This window comes from Nerophis lumbriciformis, linkage group LG25 (genome assembly GCF_033978685.3).
Source record: "Nerophis lumbriciformis linkage group LG25, RoL_Nlum_v2.1, whole genome shotgun sequence".
Lineage (NCBI taxonomy): Eukaryota > Metazoa > Chordata > Actinopteri > Syngnathiformes > Syngnathidae > Nerophis > Nerophis lumbriciformis.
The window spans coordinates 8,875-15,096 of record NC_084572.2 but is presented as its reverse complement, the minus strand read 5'-3'; the positions used below and the strand labels follow the sequence as shown (position 1 = coordinate 15,096).

General features: G+C 53.6%; 1 long non-coding RNA gene across 1 annotated transcript; it reads left to right on the top strand.

The window, feature by feature from the left end:
• Positions 1-1,647: 1,647 nt before the first annotated feature.
• LOC133621975 (uncharacterized) lies at positions 1,648-5,406 on the top strand. The gene is made up of 3 exons (XR_012051156.1): positions 1,648-1,818; positions 3,466-4,801; positions 4,934-5,406. It is a non-coding gene; the product is annotated as an uncharacterized lncRNA (long non-coding RNA).
• The last annotated feature ends 816 nt before the right edge of the window (positions 5,407-6,222 follow it).

The window sequence follows — 6,222 nt, the reverse complement described above, 5'->3', positions numbered from 1 at the left end:
TTAGGGTTAGGGTTAGGGTTAGGGTTAGGGTTAGGGTTAGGGTTAGGGTTAGGGTTAGGGTTAGGGTTAGGGTTAGGGTTAGGGTTAGGGTTAGGGTTAGGGTTAGGGTTAGGGTTAGGGTTAGGGTTAGGGTTAGGGTTAGGGTTAGGGTTAGGGTTAGGGTTAGGGTTAGGGTTAGGGTTAGGGTTAGGGTTAGGGTTAGGGTTAGGGTTAGGGTTAGGGTTAGGGTTAGGGTTAGGGTTAGGGTTAGGGTTAGGGTTAGGGTTAGGGTTAGGGTTAGGGTTAGGGTTAGGGTTAGGGTTAGGGTTAGGGTTAGGGTTAGGGTTAGGGTTAGGGTTAGGGTTAGGGTTAGGGTTAGGGTTAGGGTTAGGGTTAGGGTTAGGGTTAGGGTTAGGGTTAGGGTTAGGGTTAGGGTTAGGGTTAGGGTTAGGGTTAGGGTTAGGGTTAGGGTTAGGGTTAGGGTTAGGGTTAGGGTTAGGGTTAGGGTTAGGGTTAGGGTTAGGGTTAGGGTTAGGGTTAGGGTTAGGGTTAGGGTTAGGGTTAGGGTTAGGGTTAGGGTTAGGGTTAGGGTTAGGGTTAGGGTTAGGGTTAGGGTTAGGGTTAGGGTTAGGGTTAGGGTTAGGGTTAGGGTTAGGGTTAGGGTTAGGGTTAGGGTTAGGGTTAGGGTTAGGGTTAGGGTTAGGGTTAGGGTTAGGGTTAGGGTTAGGGTTAGGGTTAGGGTTAGGGTTAGGGTTAGGGTTAGGGTTAGGGTTAGGGTTAGGGTTAGGGTTAGGGTTAGGGTTAGGGTTAGGGTTAGGGTTAGGGTTAGGGTTAGGGTTAGGGTTAGGGTTAGGGTTAGGGTTAGGGTTAGGGTTAGGGTTAGGGTTAGGGTTAGGGTTAGGGTTAGGGTTAGGGTTAGGGTTAGGGTTAGGGTTAGGGTTAGGGTTAGGGTTAGGGTTAGGGTTAGGGTTAGGGTTAGGGTTAGGGTTAGGGTTAGGGTTAGGGTTAGGGTTAGGGTTAGGGTTAGGTTAGGGTTAGGGTTAGGGTTAGGGTTAGGGTTAGGGTTAGGGTTAGGGTTAGGGTTAGGGTTAGGGTTAGGGTTAGGGTTAGGGTTAGGGTTAGGGTTAGGGTTAGGGTTAGGGTTAGGGTTAGGGTTAGGGTTAGGGTTAGGGTTAGGGTTAGGGTTAGGGTTAGGGTTAGGGTTAGGGTTAGGGTTAGGGTTAGGGTTAGGGTTAGGGTTAGGGTTAGGGTTAGGGGTTAGGGTTAGGGTTAGGGTTAGGGTTAGGGTTAGGGTTAGGGTTAGGGTTAGGGTTAGGGTTAGGGTTAGGGTTAGGGTTAGGGTTAGGGTTAGGGTTAGGGTTAGGGTTAGGGTTAGGGTTAGGGTTAGGGTTAGGGTTAGGGTTAGGGTTAGGGTTAGGGTTAGGGTTAGGGTTAGGGTTAGGGTTAGGGTTAGGGTTAGGGTTAGGGTTAGGGTTAGGGTTAGGGTTAGGGTTAGGGTTAGGGTTAGGGTTAGGGTTAGGGTTAGGGTTAGGGTTAGGGTTAGGGTTAGGTTTGGGGGTAGGTTTTAGGTAAGGAGAAGGGAATGGTTAGGGTTAGGGAAGAGGGGGGGTGGGGGGTATGGGAAAAATAAAGAAGGGAAAAACGGGAATGTGCACTGTCCGTCACAATCCAACGGGCTCACACTCACACCTCATTTAGGCCCCCTGGATGTCTGGTGCCCAATTTGGAGATCCAAAGGAGCTCCGCCCGGTGGCGTTGGGCGAGGCTCCATTTGGGATCCGTCTCTACGACAGTCGCCCGGACGGAAGACCACCCGTGTCGGAGAAAATGCTGAACCAGGTGAGTGTTGGTATTTTTATGCCTAACGATGTTGTACTTGTGTTGGGCGAATCTCCTAGCTAAGGTATTGCCCGTCTCGCCCACGTACATATCGCCACATCGTTGGCACCGAATCACGTACACACAGTTCCGGGTGTGTCGGCCGCCACGGCACAACGGCTGGAAAACCTTGCGGTTGTGGGGGTTCACCAACCATTGTGAGTGGCGGACAAGGGTGTCCCTCCTAGTGGAGGGCGGGTCTCTCAGTGAGCTGACCCTGGCCCTGACCAACAGATCATTCAAGTTGGGGTTCTTACGGTAGGCCGGCACCACGTAGCGCCCCGGCAGCCTCCCGCTACTCTCCGCAAAGGTCCGGAAGTGGTCTTTGACCTTCTTGGCGACCCGCACGGCCGAGGGAGAGTAGGTGGTGATGAGAGGGATCATGTCGGTCCCAGGGGGAGGCCCCTTCGGGTCCAAGAAGACCCTCAACTGCCGTCGGAGGAAGGACCTGGAATAGCCCCTCCCCTTCAGGGCAGAAAAGAGGGTCCTCGAGGCCGTCAGGAAGTCCTCCCTTCTGGTGCAGACACGATGGAACCTCAACAATTGGGATTTCACCAACCCCGCGAAGGTATGCTTGGGGTGGAAGCTGCTTTTGAAGAGGAGCGCGTGGGTGTCGGTCTCCTTGAAGAACACCCTGATGTCCAAGTGTTGCGTGTCGGCAAAGTCGGGACCCTTGAATGTCGTGGTGTCCAAAAAGTCGACCGATGTGTTGCTCGTGGTCGACTTGATGGTGATATTTTTATTGTGAGTGTTCAGCGTGTTTAAGAACACGCTGAACTCCTCACTGGAATGGGTCCAGACACCCCAGATGTCATCCAGGTACCGGAAGTAGTGGAGAGGACGTTTTGGGCAGGCGGCCAAGGCAGAGGTCTCCCACTCTGCCATAAAAATGTTGGCATACGCCGGTGCAAATTTCTTGCCCATAGCAGTGCCCTTAATTTGGAGGTAGAAACGACCGTCAAACTCAAAGTCGTTTCTCCTCAAATTAATGTCGAGGAGCTGCAGGAGCTCCTTTTCGGGCCTGCTAACGTCGCGGTACCTGTAGAAGACATTTTTGACAGCCTGTATCCCCTCATTTATATCAATGTTTGTATACAGGCTGTCAATGTCGATGGTAAACAAAATGGCATCTGGGGGAATGCAGACCTTCTTGATTTTATCAATAAAATCATAGGTATCCCTGAGGTAGCTGTCGTGCAGAACGGACAGCGGCGTCAGATAATGATCGATGAACGCCGCCGTTCTGTACGTCTCGCTGCCGCAGTCAGACACAATGGGTCGCCCCGGAGGGATCTCGTGGGGCTTGCTCCACTTGTCTGGCTCCTTGTGAATTTTAGGGAGCATGTAGAACCTGCGGGGGCGAGGATCCGGCTCCCCCATGAGATACCTATGTTGTTTAAAATTGATAAATTTTTTAAGTAGAAGATTATCCAGAATCTTTTCTACCATGGGAATAGTTTGCGGATAAATAGGTTCCGGCAGTGGTTTATAATACGTCATGTCACTCAACTGCCGAGAACCCTCCCATATGTATTGCGATCTGTCAAAAATGACAACAGCACTCCCCTTGTCGGCTGGTTTGATCACAATATGTTTGTTTGTTTTTAGACTATGAAGGGCCTCAACTTCTCCGCGTGTCAAATTGGGAGCGACCGCAGGTGCGCAGCCCGAACCGGACATGGAGAGCCCGTCGGACCGGACCATAGCCTGGAATTCCGGAGGCATAAGTCCAGGTGAGGGCTCCCAGCCGGAACGGGCTGTGAACGGTGTGGGTCCGAGAGAATCTTGTTTCTCATAGTATACCTCAAGTTTGACACGTCTGTGGTAGCGCTGGAGGTCAAATTGAAGTTGATGATGCCAGTCGCTACTGAGATTAGTGGAAGGAATGAAGTTGAGGCCCTTATTGAGGAGGGAGATTTGTAAGGGGGTTGGCGTGAAATTATGGGCCAAATTTATCACGTTCTTATTACCCCCCCGAGCGATCGGGATTATGGGGATGCCAAGTTTAAAAAGTCAAGCCAGTGCTTGAGCATCAACTTGGCCGTGTCCCGAGTCCAGTGGACCAGGTCGGGTTGGGTCTCAAAGTCCCGGCTGTCGAGAGCCGGGATGTGAGCATAATTGTTGCTGATTAAACTATTCAGCCGCCCGAGGTTGTTTTTCTGCTCAACGGGCAAAGCGGCCGAATAGTTAATCAGGGGGATTAGCACTCGGGCCCGTGGGAAGGTAGCCACGGCCATCCTGAGTGCCCCTTGGAGCTGCTTAATAGCGGTCTCCTTAACTTTCTGCTCACGATGGTTGATCCCAAAGGCTAGAACCAACACTTCAACCGGTGCAGCAATTACGGTCTTGCGTAGGATGGCCTCCGCGTGTCTAAAACTGGCGCCCGGGTAACTGTCGATCTGAAGGTCGTCGACGTAAAAAGGTGGTAGGTGGGACAGATTGGAGTCGCCGATCACCAAGAATTTCTTGTTGGCCGACAACTTCCAATCCATCATCCTCCTACTCGAGACCATGTGTCTAGTGGGTCTACGGGGGGAGGCACTAGCCGTATCCTCTACCAACTCGACACATTCTGGAATAGACAGGTGTTGTGGAGTGTCTGGGACGGAAGGCCTCTTGTGTGGCTTCCTTTTTAGTGCCCCAGGGAACAAATGTGCCCAATCGGGGGACTCCTGAGGAAGCATCTCCTGAGGGGGCGTCTCCTGAGGAGGCGTCCGCTGCAAGGGTGAGTCCTCATAGTCCACCATAGGAGCCCCGGAAAGTGTGGGCCCCCGTGGTGAAAATTCACCCTGTGGTGCCGTCTCATCTGCCGTCTCAGGCTGGAGAGGGGACCAGTCGGGGGTCGCGGAAGAGTAACGAGGGGACATCACCGAAGAAAGCCCCCGCTCCTGTTCTTCATCCCGAAAGTCGATCAGGAGAGGCGAGGAGGCCGTGGGTCCCCCTGGTGAGTCATCGTCGTCCTCTGTATGGGTGGGGGTGTCCTGGGTTTGATCCGCCCCGGAGCTTGTGGACCCACGTGGTGAGTCATCGTCGTCCTCGGTCTGAGTGGGGGTCTCCTGTGTGTCTTGTCTTGCAGGTGATCCCAGAGGAAGCCTCCTGCGAGATGCAGGAATAAGCTGGGTGGGCGGAGCCTCGCCGAGGGTGTCCTGGGCAGGCCCGCTGTCCGTGGCCCGGGGCTGTGTCACCCTCTGCTCCTTGGGTGGTTCCGGGCGACGAGGAAGGAAGATCGGGGCAACCCGTGCTGGAGGGATTGCATCCCGATCCACCTCAGGAGACCAATCTGGAGCCACGGCGTCGGTGCTGGTAGCCACCGAGACCCGGGCGACGACCCGAGCCGGAGGGCTGCTAGCCCGTACCACCCCAGGAGCCCCGTCAGGGCCCGTAGGGTCAGTATGGGTGCCCACCGATACCCGGGTGGCGGTCTGGACCGGCAAGGACTGGGCCGGGCGTACCACCTCCGCGTTGACAGGGGGGTCGGCGAAGGCCGCGACGATAAGAGCCTCGGCCTTCCCGAGGGTGTCCCCCATCAGTCTGCGTCCCAGATGTTTCTTGGCCCATGTAGAGGCCAGCTGAAAAGCGGGTCTCCAAACCTCGTCAATAAAACTGGTTATCTTGTCCAATTCCACTTGTAGAGTGTTTTTATAATGGTCTCTTAAAACCTCAACCGTCGTTAATGCCCAAGTCCTGGCATTGCACCTGATAAGCGTCTCAACGTCAGGGTTGGAGACCGCTGGTTTGATCATGGTGGCAAGCGTCTCTTCCATTTTTATTATGGACTGGGGGTGAGTGTCTTTTGTAACATTATTCAAATGATGTGTTATTTTGATAATATTATAAAAACACTGTGCTTTTAAATTCCCCTCCATGGACGTTGTGGAGTTGTCAGGGGGTGCAGTCCTCCGAGAAGCGTCCTGACGCTTCTTGCGTGTCTTCTTGGGACGGGGAGGATTGCGGGGACGTCTTTGAGGCCAATGTTCAGGTAAAAAATAGTCCTGAGAATAATGTCTGGGAGGCCTAGAGTCCATGTCTCTACTGGTATTACGGGAGCGCCCATTCCTCCTGGAAGCATCCCGGCGTTTCCTCCGTGTCCCCCTGGGGGGAGGAGGATAGCGGGGACGTCTTTGAGGTGAATATTGTGGCCTAAAGTACTCCTGAGAGTGCTGTCTTGAAGGCACAAAATTCCTATTTTGGCGTGTGTTTCTCCTATAATTCCACTGAGGGGCGCTGCGGCGCTCTTGATGTAGGTCATCAAAATGGCGGCGTGTCTGCGGGTAGGGGCGACGCGGATAGGAATCCTGCCGTCCCCGTGCTACATCCGCATAAGACCTCTGGGGCCGCTGCTCATCCCACTGAGAAAAATATTCC